Source organism: Sorex fumeus, unplaced genomic scaffold (genome assembly GCF_029834395.1).
Source record: "Sorex fumeus unplaced genomic scaffold, SorFum_2.1 ptg000083l, whole genome shotgun sequence".
Taxonomy (NCBI): Eukaryota; Metazoa; Chordata; class Mammalia; order Eulipotyphla; family Soricidae; genus Sorex; species Sorex fumeus.
In genome coordinates this window covers 9466171-9482028 of record NW_026606140.1, presented here as the reverse complement: position 1 = coordinate 9482028, position 15858 = coordinate 9466171, and positions in this window count along the sequence as shown.

Here is a 15858-nt window from a genome sequence, read left to right as displayed (position 1 = left end):
ACCCTGCCTCTGTGGCAGAGCATTCCCTTTTGTTCTCTCTCTCCTTTTGGGTGTTGTGGTCTGCAAAAGAGTCATTGAGTGGCGAACATGTTCAGTCCATAGTCTACTTTCAACATGCATCTCCCCTCCTGGGAGGATCCTCCAAACACCCTTTATTTGGTGCTCCCTTCTCTATCTGAACTGCCCTTTCCCCTAGAATACCCGGCTGGCCTCTAAGCTATGGAGTAATCCTCCTGGTGTTGATCTGAGCTATTCTTGGGTATTAATCTCATATTTTGTTACTTTATATCCCCCAGATGAATGCAATCTTTCTATGTCTATCCCTCTCTTTCTTACTCATTTCGCTTAGCATGATACTTTCCATATTGTACCACTTGTATGTAAAGTTCATGACTTCATATTTTCTAAGAGCTACATAGTACTCCATTGTGTAGATGTACCAAAGTTTCTTTAACCAGTCATCTGTTCTTGGGCACTCAGGTTTCTTCCAGTTTCTGGCTATTGTAAAGAGTGCTGCAATGAACAAACAAGTGCAGATGTCTCTTCGACTACACATTTTTGCCTCTCTGGGATATATTCCAAGGAGTGGTATCGCTGGGTCAAATGGGAGCTCAATTTCTAATTTTTTGAGAAACGTCCATACTGTTTTCCAAAAGGGCTGAACTAGTCAGCATTCCCAAATCTGCCCATTGCTAAAAAGGCTCTGCTTGGTTCTGTACTTTGTTTCCAGCAAGTGGCCAATATGATGATCAGGATGAAGAGAGAGTTTACAGGAAGCCAGAATTCCATATTTCCTGTTTTTGATAACCTCTTGTTGCTTGATCGAAATGTGGATTTATTAACTCCCCTTGCGACTCAGCTGACATACGAAGGACTCATCGATGAAATTTATGGCATCCAGAACAGTAAGTGAAGTGACATCATTTACTAATAGGTTAGCTGAGTAAAATCAATCTCAAAAGTGTCTGTTTTCGAAGGTGCGGCCTTTGTGTGTAAGTCAGAATACTTGAAAATGTCAAGCACTGACTTTCAGCCCAAGGTTAAAGCGAGCTCGAGCCAGGACACCATCGGGGAAACCGAGGCGAAGGCCTTGTGCAGAGGGCCATGCAGTGTGCAGCCCCGCTGCTCGGGCCGCCCAGGGAGGTGTGAGGAATAGAGCATTTCTGAGGGGTGCCTGGGTCCGAGGTCAGGGGGGTTTGGCCCCGGATGTTAGATTCTGTAGCACTTCATATCTCAGTGGGGGCTAGGAAAGCTCACGGGGCTAGTGCCAGGCGCACAGCCAGCGCTCGGTTCCATCTGTGCTCCTGCCTTGTCCAGTGAGCACTGAGCCGGGAGTAGCTCCTGCTGGGATAGAGTCTGAGAAGTTTCCGACAGTCTGATTCATGTCTTTTCTTCAGAACAGGGAGCCCCAGGCTGCAAGAGGGGTAAATCCGGTGCCTTCAGGAGTGGCCCTGGCAGGGAACAACCCTGGTGATAGAGCCCTGGTCTGAAAGGACGGGGATGCAGCTAACTGCATGGGGTCTCTCTGGGGACACAGAACCCTGCAGCTGCTGAGTGCTGGCTGAGTCCGGACAGTGCTGTCTGTCCAGTGTGCCAAGCTGGTTATCGCAGAGTGGATTGCGATGGCATGTGTGTGTGTGTGTGTGTGTGTGTGTGTGTGTGTGTATGTATCTGCAGTGATGAATGCGTGGCTCAGTGACAGCGGCCACAGAAGCAGAGCAAGACCACACGTGGAGGCATTTCCACACAACAAAGCGTTTTCCTGCTCTTTAATGATTATGGAGGTGTTTCCAGTTTGTTTTTTACCAGTTGTTCCTAAGGATAACTTCTTAAGTTGTTTCCTTTTGTGGGGACAGTCGTAAGCAATGCCCAAGGGACTGTGGGGCTGATCTCAGTGATTTTCTGCTCTGTGGGGCCAGTCCGTGGCCCTGGGGCCTCCGGGACTGTGCCTGGCAGTGGCTGGGGGTGATGCCACACACACAGCCCCTCCCCAGACTCCTGCTCCGAGCTTTCACTGGCACGGGAGCACCCTGTGCGAGGGGTCCCCACCTCCTGGTGCTTCTGCAAGTCCCTCGGGGGATCTGGCAGAGGTGCTGGGGTTGGGAGTGCGGAGGTGTGAGAGATGGGACTCGTGAGGTGCCTCAGGGAGGAAGGAGTTTCGGGAACTCACAGTCTCTTCACATCACACACTTACTGCTAATCAAACATTTAATTAAGGGAGAGGGCTGGAGTGATAGAAGAGCGGGTAGGGCATTTACCTTGCACGCGGCTCAGCCCAAGTTCGATTCCCAGCATCCCATATGGTGCTCTGAGCACCGCCAGGAGTAATTCCTGAGTGCAGAGCCAGGAGTAACTCCTGTGCATCGCTGGGTGTGACCCCCCAAAAAGAAACCATTAAGAGAAATCTGAAAAACAAGGGGAAATTGGGCTTCCCCATAACCCCCCAGCTCTGCGCCCGTGGCTGGACCGAGGGCGATGGCAGGCCCGTGCAGGAGCTGCGTGCAGGCTGCCTGGGCCAGCGGCTGCCCCTCTGCTTTGAGCTGGAATGCGAAGTCTTGCTGACCTCGTGTATCTCAGCATGTGCTCAGGCCCCGGGTCCTGCGGCCACCGTGGTGTGCTGTCTCCAGACGCTGGCGCCCGGGCTGTTCGGAGGGGCTTAGGATTTGGAAAGCATCCAAGAAGTATTTTTCTTCCGTCGGTCACTTTTTCTCCCCACATTCTCCGATGCAGGAGTTCTTGTTGCTTTATGATTCTCAGCACCCACCCCTCAGTGCTCAGGGCCCACACGGGGCAGTGCTCAGAGGAACAGACAGCTGGACTTGAGCGTGTGCTGCCCCCGATGACCCGTCTCTCTGGACCCACAGCAGTGGAGCTGATTGTGTGTAGACAGGTCGGGATTTGTGTTGAAACTGGAGGAGATGTTTTTTTGAAAGGAACCAGCTTGGAGTTAGAGACAGTGCAGCAGTTAGGGTGAGTTTGGTCCCCAGGACCGCATATGGTTCCCCCAGTCACTGCAAGAATAAGCCCAGAGCACAGAGCCAGGAATAAGCCTCGAGCACTGACAGGTGTGGCCCAAATATCAGAGAAAGGAAAAAGAAAGGAAAGAAGCCGTCAGAGCTGTCTCCCGCCTTCATGCACACTTCCATGCTGAGGTGATTCCTGGGATCTTGTTTTTCTTTTTCCTTTTCTTTTTCGGAGAGTATCTTGCCTGCACGGCAAAGCCTGGCAAGCTACCCGTGACGTGTTCGATATGCCAAACACAGTAACAAGTCTCAAAATGGAGACGTTACTGGGCCCGCTTGAGCAAAATCGATGAACAATGGGAGGTCACACTTGGCAATGCACAGGGGTTACTCCTGGCGCTGCACTCAGGAGTTACTCCTGGCGGTGCTTAGGGGGCCATATGGGATGCTGGGAATCGAACCAGGGTCTGTCCCGTGCAAGGCAAACACTCTCCCTGCTGTGCTATCACTCCAGCCCCATCCTGGGCTCCTCTTGGCTTGTTGAAATGTCGGTGTAGACTGCATGCACTTGCACGCGCCAGCAGGACAGACAGTGGGCCGCTCTGGGGCATGTTTCCTCGGGTGGCCTCATCCTGAGTTCGGTTCGGGCTGGCAGTGGCAGAAGGCGGCCCATGGGCCAGGCCAGGGAAGCCGTGCGTGAAAAGTGTGAGCATCCTGCGCTCGTGCGCAGCTAGTGACTCAAAGTCCAGTGCTCTCCCCTGACAGGAAGGCTCTGGAGTCTCACTTGGGGTGTCCCCTCCCGTGCAGGTCATGTAAAGCTGCCGCCCAAGAAATTCGCCCTGAAGAGGCAGGGTGACGGGTAGGACCTGCCCACAGGGGCCAAGAAGCTGCTGCTGAACTCAGCCGAGGAGCTCTACGCCGAGATCCGAGACTGCAACTTCAACGCTGTGGGCGCCGTGCTCAGCAAGAAGGCCAAGGTCATCTCGGCCGCCTTTGAGGTGACTGGGGCTTGGGGCCAGGTGGCAGGCGGGCTGCAGGCGCCCGGGGAAAGGTGGTGCCAGGCCCTCTCCTGGTGTCAGGTCCTTTGCCAGTCACCGTCCGCACTCCCTGTCCCTCCCTCTTTCCTCCCAGCCGCTGGCGGTGGCGGCATCTCCACTAGCTCCTGCATCTAGAGAATCCGGGATCAGCCCGAGCAGGCTGGGACGGCAAGTGATAATGAGAGCACAGTCCCCGGCCCCCGGCTTCGTTAGCACCTCGTGCCCTTCCGCTGCTCGTTTATTCTGGGTTCAGCTCACTTTTGAAACCTGAATCAGTAAAATGATAGAAGCTGAATTTTTTAACTCTGGGGAAGTTTTTAAAAATCACTTTTTCCCTTGAAGGATGGATTTCCTGATTTCATCTTTTTTAGGAGTTATCTCCACTATATCAGTATTTGTATTTCTTTGGGGTTTTTTTTTTTGAGGGGAGGCACACCCAGAGGTGCTCAGGGCTAACTCCTGGCTCTGCGCTCAGGGATCATTTCTGGTGGGCTGAGGCAACCCCATGGGATGCTGGGGATCGAACCCAGGCTGGCCGCATGCAAGGCAAGCACCTCGCCACTGTTCTGTCACTCTGACCCCATGGTTGTTGTATTTCTGAAGTTGCTTTTGTCTCACTTGGGTTTGTTCCTCAATTTTTTATTTCCTCACCGTGACTTATAAAGCTATGGATAAGAAGTGTCGGGCATTCACTGTGCCAGCTCCGAGCTCGCCGTGGTGTCCAGTTCCCTCCCTTCCCGCTGCCAGTGCTCAGGGCTGGCTCCTGGCAGGCCTCCGGGTTCTGTGGGGAGGCCGGGCACTGAGCAAGCGCCTCCCCCACTCTATAGCTTGGACCCAGGAAATGTTTTACACTTGATTTGCTATTGTTGAGGTCTCAGGCTATACGAGCGTTAGCTTTTGTGGCTTCAAGGCAGTTTGCTGAGCTCCACATCCCTGGCAGGGACCATGCAGTGTCAGGTGTGGCCTGTGTGGGCCCTGGGCTCCCTCCCTGTCCACATGGTCTCCCAGTGCTGCAGGATGTGGCTGTCGCAGTCCCTGGACCCACCAACCTGCCTTTTCTGTTTTCCTGTGGCTGTGGGATCTGGTTATAGCCTAATTCATTTTGTGTCCATTTCTCACACTAAAAATTAATTTGGGGGAACCGGAGTGATAGCACAATGGGTAAGGCGCTTACCTTGCATGCAGCTGACCTGGGTTCACTCCCTAGCATTCCATGTGGTCCCGGTGGTGCATGCCAGGAGTGATCCTTGAGTTCCAGGCCAGGAGGAAGCCCGGGACACTGCCTTGCACGTGATTCAAACATGCCCTGGGCAACCCAAAGACCCAAACTCTTAAAAATGCACTCTTGGCAGCCAGGGCTGGGGCTGAGGCACATTGTGTGTGTGTGTGTGTGTGTGTGTGTGTGTGTGTGTGTGTGGCCTTGGGTGCTGTTCCCAGCACTGCTGTGACTGTGGATGGGGCACGTCCTGTGTGTGTGTGTGTATGTGTGTGTGCGCGTGCACACACACACACACACACACACACAGGTGTTCGAGGCCCTGAGTGCTGTCCCCAGTACTGTCGTGACCTTCTCCCCTCCCTCAGGAAAGGCACAACGCCAAGACGGTGGGCGAGATCAAGCAGTTGTCTCCCAGCTACCCCACATGCAGGTGGTGCGGGGCTCCCTGGCCAACCACACCTCCATCGCCGAGCTCATCAAGGACGTGACGAGTGAGTGCCCTGTCCCGGGCTCAGGCTCAGGGTGTGTCACTGGCTCCCTGCTACTTCTGGGGGCCCCGGCTACTGTTTCACTTGTGCATTGTTCCCTGTGCTAGCCGCTGTGTCCTCGCAGAAATGTTCCGAGTGTGACTGTTGGGTTCTGCGGGGTCAGGTGGTGAAGCAGGACTCTCCCAGGCTCCGGGTGGCGCCAGCACTGCTTCGCCAGACCTGGCACTAATTGCTGAGGTTGGTTTCAGTCTGATGTTGCAAGGAGCTGGAGTTGGAGCGTTACTGCAGTGCCTTTCACACAGCCGGCCCGGGTTGGATCCCGGAGTCCCATATGGTCTCCAAAGCCTGCCAGGAGTGATCCCTGAGCACCACCGGGGGTGGCCCCCAAACGAACCAAAGTAAAATGCCCTTGGGAAATTGCTTTAATTAGTGTGAAGGGGGAGCTGCTAGGGCCCAGGCCCCGGGGCTCTGTGTCTAGGCGCACCTCGGGGCACAGGCCGTCAGCCTCACTGTTCTGGAAGGTGCCTTCCCGGTGATGACTTAAACTTGGTGCTTGCTTGCTACTTTGCATGCCTCTGGGAGAAATGAGCATTTATCCCACTTCTGAGTTGCTCGTGTGTGAATTATGTTTCAGCGTCTGAAGACTTCTTTGATAAGTTAACCGTGGAGCAGGAGTTTATGTCTGGAATAGACACTGATCAGGTACGTGAACACTAAAACCGTTTTAGCCGATAGTTAACCAGATTGGCAAACAGAACTCGAGGTAGGAAAGGAATCGCTTTGATTCCCGTGTCTGGCCTAAATACCTGTCAGGGCAGTGCAAAATGTGCGGAAAGAGATTCTGCCAAGGGATAGGTTTCTGTTAACCGGGGGTGGTGTGTATGTGTGTGTGTGTGTGTGTGTGTGTGTGTGTGTTCCATTGTGTGTGTGTGCGTGCATGTGTGTGTGCATGTGTTCCATTGCTGTTCGCTGTCCTCAGAGAAACAAGACCCAGCCCTGAAGCCCAAGACTATTGAAGCCCATCACGGATAATTTAAGAGCATGGGTTATATGATCCCTTTTCCTGTCTGCCTGTCAATAAATCCCGCATTCTCACTTGCAGCAAGCAAGCGCCCAAATTCCCCACAGTCCCTGCTACTTTACTGATGCTGCTCAGGTGTCGCTGACAAGTGGGACAGTTGCACCCGCCCGCAGCCCCTGGAGCTTAGGTTGTCCAGGGAGTGTGGGCAGGAGCGTGAGCCAATTTCCAGCCTCTCCTTGATTGGGCCTCTCAGGGACCCGGGAACGCCCAGGCCTGCAGGCCCAGACCCAGCTCTCACGCATGAATCTGCCACGACTCTAGGTCAACAGTTACATGGAGAACTGCATCGCCCAGAAGCATCCACTCATCAAGGTGCTCAGGCTCATTTGCCTGCAGTCGGTGTGCAACAGTGGGGTCAAGCAGAAGGTTCTGGATTATTACAAAAGAGAAATTCTCCAGGTCAGTGTTTCTAAGTGACTCATTTGCCAAGGGAGAAACTTTTTAAAAAGGCAGTTGGCCTTGCACGTGGCCCACCTAGGCTCGATCCCCAGCACCCATATGGGTCCCCTGAGCCCCACCAGCACTGATCCCTGAGCACAGGAAGTGGGGGGACAAAAGCAAACAAAACAAAGGAGACATCTGGAAAATAGCACGTCAGGAGGTGTGGTTGGCCTCCTTTTCTTACTCAGTTATTTGAGTACACTGTCATCTATCTTCCTTACCTTGGGCCCATGCATTCTGACTTTAAAGTGAAAATGTGGGGTTCAAAGAGCTCGAAAGGGGCTGGAGCAATAGCACAGCGGGTAGGGCGTTTGCCTTGCACGCAGCTGACCCTGGTTCGATTCCCAGCATCCCATATGGTTTCCTGAGCACCGCCAGAAGTGATTCCTGAGTGCAAAGCCAGGAGTAACCCCTGAGCATCGCCGGGTGTGACCCGAAAAGCAAAAAAAAAAAAAAAAAAAAAAGACAAAAACAAACCAAGAGCTAGAAAGGGGTAAGGTACTTGTCTTGCATGCTGCCGGGTATAACTCAAAAACAATAGTATCAGAATGAGAGTGAAAATGTTCGCTCCCTCTTCGGAAGTGGGAGATCTAGCAGGCTCCCCAACTTCTCTTGCAGACATACGGCTATGAGCACATCCTGACGTTACAGAACCTGGAGAAGGCCAGGCTGCTGCGGCTCCAACAGGGGGGCAGGAACAGCTACCCCACCATCCGGAAGACCCTGCGCCTCTGGATGGACGATGTGAATGAGCAGGTGAGCCGAGTCTTCGTGTACACGCATGCACATGCACACCATCTAATAGGCGAGCCGAGCCTTCACGCACATGCACGCGTGCCAACATACACACACAGACACGTACATAGACATACACACACATTTCCCCAGTGGTGTGGCATCCTGCTGGTGGGAAGGCGCTGCCCTTGCAGAAGCCAGCACTGAGTGGGGCTTGTTGGGGGATACTTTTTGAAGATGGGGGCTGGGGGGTGGGAAGGGGGTCCCTTGTCCACTTAGGCCTCAGGGCGGGGGAGGCTGGTCTGGACTCAAGGAAGCCTCTGGTCAGCGAAAAGGCCAGCCTCAAGTAAGAGGATTGGGGATCAACACAACTGACTCACTGTGGGCAGTTGGGGCTGCTGGACTCAGAGTCACTGTGAGAGAGGGGGGGTTTCAGACTGGGGGTCACTATGATGCTGGGAGCTGTCACTCTCACCCTTGGGAGATTTGGGCTTGGCTGTGCCCTGGGGCCTTGCCCCCTGGAAGAATGCCTGAGAGTAGCTTGGCTGGGCTTAGAGCTCTCCACATTCCCTCCCCCTAGTGGGCCAAGTTTCCATAGGAGAAGCTTCTCACCAAATCGATGAACAGTTTTTCTTCTTTGGGGGTCGGATGGAATCTTTCCCGGGCAGACAGTTGAATGTTCAGACCCAGCGGTGCTGGGGTTTGGCCTGGGCTGCACGGGCTGCCGGGCACTGGCACCTTCCAGCACACAGGGGCACCAAGCAGCTTTCTGAGATTGGTTTGAGACAGAAGGACTCAGGGCCAGGAGAGGTGAGGGCAGAGCCATGCGTCAGCTCTGCACCACCAGGTCTGATCCATAAAGCTGTAGGGGTGGGGGTGGGGGCGGAGAGAGAGAGAAGGAGAGAAGAGAGAGATTGGGAATTGGGTAGAGGGTGGAGATGGCAGGGCTCAGCGGGGTAGGCTGGAGCACACTGTGTTCCTCCCCAAAGTCAAATCCAGGAGAGCAGTGTGGAGGACATTTGCCTTTAATGCAGCCAACCCAGGTTGTGATCCCTGAGTGCAGCACCAGGAGGGAGCCCTGAGCACCGCAGGGTATGGCCTCCACAAAAAAAAAAAAAAAAAGATCCCATGGCCCATTACGCAGAGAGGAGTTGGTTGACTCCAGGTGTCCCTCTCGAATCCTCCGCAGAACCCCCCGGACATCTCGGCTATGCCCCCGTCAGCATGTGGCTGGCCCAGCTGCTCTCCTGGACTGGTTGGCGCAGAATCGAGGAAGTTCTGCGCATTCTCCCGGGCCCCCACTTCGAGGAGTGCAGCCGCTGCCCACGTGCCTGCAGAAGAAACTTAGATTTGTGAGTGATTTTGTTTTCGTGACCCACCTTTCCCCTTGATTGAGTCTTGGCAAGACCTGAAGACTCTAATCTTACATTCTCATTTTCTAGAAATACAATTGCCTACATTTTTCATTCAAACTCTTGAGGTTCTGCAGTGTGACCTCAGGGCTGGGTGCATGGTGTGCGGGAAATTCTGTTTCTCCCACACGCCCGTCCCAGCCTGTTTCCTACTGGTTATTTTCAGCACATATTTGTTTGCTTTACTTTGGTTTTTGCTTGGGGCCTCACCTGGTGATGCTCAGGGATTACTCTTGGGGGTTCTCAGGGGTCCATATTTGACTCTTTAATGCCAGGGAAGCACCTTCGCACTGAACTATCTATCTGGCCCCCCGGAGTTTTTTTTTTTAAATGTTGTCTTTTTCTGAAAGGTGGTTTTTTGTTTGCAAATATGATTTTATATGTTTGTTTACTATCTTTATGACAGGGAGCACTTCTGAAATATTTCTCTTTCAAAGTGTCAGCTTGTCTCTTAGGGGCGCCCAGGCCAGACCACCACCTAGAGTGTGCGATCCTCAGCCTCTGCAAGAAAGGGAGGGAAAGGGAAAATAAATACCGGAATGAAGGGGAAGATGCAAGGGGGAAACACATCAGCTTGATAATGTCCTCTAAAAACAGCATACCAGGGCCAGAGAGATAGTAAGGTGGGTAGGGCACTTGCCTTGCCCCTGGCAGACCCGAGTTCGTTCCCTGGCACCCCATATGGTCCTCCAAGCCCCGCCTGGTGTGACCCCCAGTGCCAAGCCAGGGAGTCAGCTTGAACCCGTGCATGGCCCCAACGTTCCCGGTGCCTGTCTGCACCCCCTGCTCCCTCTGCCATTGGAAGCTTGTGCAGGTGTGTTTGAGACGCGATCGCATTTGCCTGCGTTCTTGGGCGTGTGAGTTGATTTGTGGTATTGGTACTGCTGGTCTCAAGACTTGACCTTTCGAGAACGCAGGTGCATCATCAGATTTCCGGGCACCCTTTCCCCTCAGCATGTTGGTCTCAGCAGCACCTTAAGAGAAAGAACCCAGGGCTCGCTTGGTTTCTGGGCTGCTGTCACCCAGCTCCCCGTGGGTTTGCTCACGACCCTGGGCTTCGGCCTGTGGAATCCAGAATTTTCCTGGGCTCCCCCGATGGTCTCTCCCCACCCCAGTCTTGGAGCAGGGAGGGGCTTGCATGCCCCTGTGTGGTGACAGGACAGGGGCCTGCCCGGCCCTGTGTGGTGACAGGACTCGGGGTTCACCTTCCATGTGAGTCATTGCAGGTCTGGGAGCGGCCTCTCTGCTCCTTCTTTTCCCAGTTAGCAGTGTGGAAGCGTTGAGGAAGTGGCTTGGTCACCCAAGCTGAGGGTAGGGGCTGTATCGGTCACACCCAGGGTCGCTCCTGGCCCTGCGCGGGCGGGGTGGGGCCATCCCAACAGACAGACCCGAGACAGGTGGGAACCAAGGGCCCCACATCCCCCTGTGGATGCTGCATTCACGTCTTCTCTCCCGCCCTGAGCCACGATGGCCCCCGAGCCCGCATCCCGGCGGGGGAAGCCACGGCTCTGCTCACCTGAGCTGCTTGCAGGGGCCCTCACTCCGGGTAGTCTGCTCGAGGGACCCCAGAACTTGGGCACCCTGGAGTGTGTCATGTTTGCAATCAGATTGGGCTCAAGGCGCTGGGGGCTCGCCCCGCCCGGTTGGAGTTTGCCAAAGGCCACGGCGCCCTCACCAAGGTCCGTCTCTGAGGCTTCCTCGTGTGAATATGAGGGACCTTCCAGCACTCACAGGACGGAGTCTGCTGCTCGTGTCCGACCCCCTGACCACACACACACACGGAGCCCTCCCGCAGTCAGCTCCATGGAGTAGAGGATGCCAGTGGCCGGGAGCTGTGTGCAGGGACGGGCTTGTCCGTCTGTCTGTTCACTGTCCCTCTGCACCTCAGTCGGCAGCTGAGAGGAAATGCTGGCGTGACCAGACCTGCCGGGGCTCCCTCAGGGGCTTTGCAGACTCTGGCCCTCAGCATCCTGTGTTGACTCACGGTTCTGCTGAGCCTCTGACCCAGAGTTCAGTGCAGCCCTGCTCCCTGCGGGGCCCGCATCACTGTCCCAGCACTAGACGGCGCTGCCACATTCAGCTATGCAGAGACCATCACTTGTTCTTTTACAAGTCAGTGTGTGGAAATGTCTCTACTTTGTAAAAACAAGCTCAAAAAGTACTGTGCATGGTATCGCTCATGCAGGCGGGACTGAGTAAAAATGTGTGTATGTAATATCAGTGGGTTTAGAGCTGGGCCCTCACAAACGGCCCTGGGGGCTGAACGGCCCTGTGAATTCCACTGAGAAGACTAGAACTGGGCTGATAATGCAAAGGTTCACCCCACTGCCATTTACAGCAGAGCAGAACATGCAGGGTAGACATGTGTTGTTAACGTGTGTGTGTGTGTGTGTGTGTGTGTGTGTGTGTGAGTGTATGACACATCTGGAGATGCTCAGAGGTTACTCCTGGCACTATAGTAGCCTGGCATTGGTTACTATCGCTCTGGCCTCTGTTGTTAGTAATGTAGTACTGTCCTCCCATTGTTCATCGATTTGCTGGAATGGGCACCAGTTACGTCTCTATTCTAAGACTTGTTGTTACTGTTTTTGGCATATCGAATATGCCACAGGGAGCTTGCCAGGCTCTGCCGTGCGGGCAGGATACTCTTGGTAGCTTGCCAGGCTCTCTGAGAAGAACGGAGGAATCTAACCCAGGTAGGCCATGTGCAAGGCAAACGCCCTACCTGCTGTGCCATCGGTCCCTGTGGTTAACTTTAAAAAAATTTTTTTTAATACGGAATTATGGGTGGTGGGGAGATAGGTTAGAGGGCTAGAGCCCCAGCATCACCTGAGGAGCCCCGAGTTCAGGACAGGAGGGACCCACACACCACCAGATATGACCCTAGGGGCTTTTAAAGAGGAATTACAAGGTCTGGAGCTATATACATTCGGAGGGCATTTGCCTTGCACGCAGCTTATCCACATTCAATCCCCGGCATCCCATATGGTTCCCGAAGCACCACCAGAATAATTCCTGAGTGCAGAGCCAGGGGTATCCCCTGAGCCTTGCCGAGTAGTTGTTAGAGATGTCTCTGTAGTAATAAACCATTTTTTAAAATGAGTGTTTTGTTTGGGTGCTCAGGGATGGGCAGGGCCGGGTAGGAACTGGCTTTGCTGTCCACAGGCAGACACAGTCCCGCTCTCAACAGTCTCCTGGGCCCCTGAGCAGTTCGAAAGATGCCCCCTAATGTTTTCCCTCCCCTGCATCATCTTCTCTGCTCTGCTCCAATGCAGAGTTTCAGGTCCTTTTCTGAGGACTCTTTGAACATCCTGACCAGGGTGGCTTAGACTCAAGTGTGAGGCTGCACCCCAGAGCTGGTGGAGCCATCCTACAGGATCTTTGGGGGTGTTATGCTCACTCTGTGTGAGGCTCTCTGGGAAGTCTCCCTCTGCACCCCGCCCCCAGACTGCACACCTCCACGGTATTATCTTTTTATTGTTTCTTTTTTCACCCAGTGATGCATAGGGGTTATTGCTGACTCTGCACTCAGAATTTACTCCTGGCGGTACTCAGGGGACCATATGGGGTTCTGGGATTCGAACCCTGGTTGGCTCCATGCAAGGCAAATGCCCTCACTGCTGTACCATCGTTCCAGCCCCAATACTAGAAGCTTTGATCTGGGGATTCTTGTTCCTTCAGCTCTTTTGCATGGAAGGACGTTTGTGAGTCAGAACTGAGCAGCTGTGGGCATTGGGGGATTCCATAGCATGTGGGGTGTCCATGAGTGTTCCGAGGCTTATGCGGTAACCCCTGGCGGGTTCTGCAGGGCAGCTGGGGCTAGGACTTGGGTTAGGCCAGAGACCAGACTCACCTCCGGTCACCTTCTCTCAGTCCTGTTTGCTGGCTTGCTCTTCTCTTCGAGCTCTTGCTAACTCTGATTTTCCCCCCTTACACGTGAAAAGTTCCACTATCTGGATATTTTGAATTTGAATGCCAGCGTGAGGCGAGTGACGGGGCTCACTGATGACAGTGAATAGATGCCGTTTGCATATGTTCTGTGCCTTCAGGCTATATATAGTCTTGAACTGTGTCTGCAGCTTCTGAAATTTTGTTTGGAACGGAAGACTGATTTTTATGTAACTTCCTGATAGAATGGTGTGTGATGCTGCCCGAGGGGAGCAAGGGGTCCTCAGAGTCCTAAGGATGGAAAATGACCCAAATTGAGGTGCTTCCTGTGTGCCAGTGTCCCATCACGCCACACCTCCCAGGGCTAGTGTTTCCCTGTCCAGAAGACGCTGGACAGAAGTGAGCCAAAACTCTACCAGGGAGGAAGCATTTGTGCTGCGGATGAAATAGAACCGCCTTCAGAAACCCCAGCTTTGAGTCAAGTTGACATTTTCAAGAAATACAAAACAGACTCCCCCCCCCCCCATTTTTAGTACCAGAGCAGATAATCCCCTAAGGTTATTTGCTTCCCTGAAAGATATTTAGCTTGCCCTTTCAAAGTTCATTTAGAGCAGATCTTGACGTTAAATCAGAGTTGGGTGCTAACCGAGTTCAGAGTGTTTGCTTATTTCCGGCCTCCTTTGTCTCTTAAGAGGAACCGTATTTACAGGCCACCAGAGAAAACAAAACACAAGCACCCGCTTCCTCCAGTCTTGGTTTCTCTGTTCTCAACTCCCGGCCATTGTCTCTGCATCTTCCCCAGAACGGGCAGGGGACAAAAGCTAAGCCGCCCCTGCATGATGCTCCCCGAGCAGTGCTCCCCATCTTTGTGGCTTCTGTTGAGGTTCTGAAGTGAGTCATCAGGTTCTAGTGACAAATGTCTCCTGTATGGCGTGACACAAAGATGGAGTTTGTGCCATCAGTCCCCAGGGTAGGAGGAGGGAGCATCAGGTTTTGGGGGTCAGTGGCAGGAGGATGTGACCCGTAGCGTGTCGGCTTTATCTCGGGTGGGGGAAAACGGATCGTTTGGGGAGGAGTGTGCTTGGGGTACAGATTTGCCGCGTCTTCTTTCTTTCTTTCTTTCTTTCTTTCTTTCTTTCTTTCTTTCTTTCTTTCTTTCTTTCTTTCTTATGTAGGAGTACTGTTATTTATCCAGCCACTGATTAGCTGATTGAATTGTGCATAAACTCCACCTTAGTTTTTTTTTTTCATTTTTTATGACTTTATTTATTGAATCACCATGAGAGCAGTTACAAAGCTTTCAGGTCTAAGTCTCGGTCATACAATGAAACACCCGTACCTTCACCAGTGCCCATTCTCCACCCCCAACAACCCCAGTATATCCCCATCCCACACCCTTCCCCTACCTGTGGGGCAGATGATTTCCACGTTACTCTCTCTCTACTTTGATCACATTCAATATTTTGACACCAGATCCACCATTATTATTTGAGACTTTACCCCAACACTCAGATCTGATGAAAAGGCTACAGTAGACAATTTGTTTTCTATTGTTGGTTATGAATAACATATGATGTTGCGTGGCTGCAGTAGTGGCCACACAATCTTGAAATTCCGAAATTTGAACACTTAAATCTGGCGGGATTTCTGCCAAAACCTGCTGGGTTCCGAGATTTGCTCCTGAGTCTCTGGAATCATGGCCATTAAGTAGCTTGATCAGGATCCAGAAAGGCCGCTCATGGGCGATGACTTGAGGTCTCTTTGGGGTGGGGAGGACAGGACTGGCTCCACCCCCATCCTGTGAGACTCCAAATGTCTCGTCACTGCGGGCCCAAACCTGACTGTCCAATGGCCTCTGGAGGATGACGGCCACTGAGCCTCCAGGGGGAAGCAGGCGGAGGGACAACATCCTTTGTCCTCTGGGGTGGCCCACGACAGTAATCTACTGCATGGTCTGGATGCATTTCTGCCAAAAGCTGCTGGGTTTAGAAATTTGTTTCTGAGTCTCTGGGATCATGGTTGTTAAGCAGCTTGATCATCAGCCAGAGAGGCCGTTCGTGGGCGATGACTTGGGGTCTCTTTGGGACGGGGAGGACAGGACTGGCTCCACCCCCATCCTGTGAGGCCCAACAAGTTTTGTCACTGCGGGCCCAAGACTGACTGTCCAGTGGCCTCTGGAGGATGGCGGCCACCGGGCTGCCAGGGGTTCAGGCCAAGGCACAAAACCGTGGGCCCAGCACTGCAGGGACCAGATGCATTTCTGCCAAAAGCCACTGGGTTACAAGATTTGTTTCTGATCTCTGGAATCATGGCCATTAAGCAGTTCAATCAGGAACCAGTGAGGCCATGCCTCCAATTATATAGATGAACTGGAGATGATTTGTGGGTGTGTTTCCCACATACCTAACATTTGGCCATTTACTTTCTTGGTAAACTTTGCCCCAAGTTTTTGGGGTCTGGCCAAAGGCACAGCAGCAATTTTGGGGTATCTGGAAGTCTGAAGGCACCATCAGGCTGCTGATGTACTCGCCTCACAGGTACAGTGTTTTTTTGTTTGTTTGTTTTATTTGTTTGTTTGTTTTTTATGTAGGAGT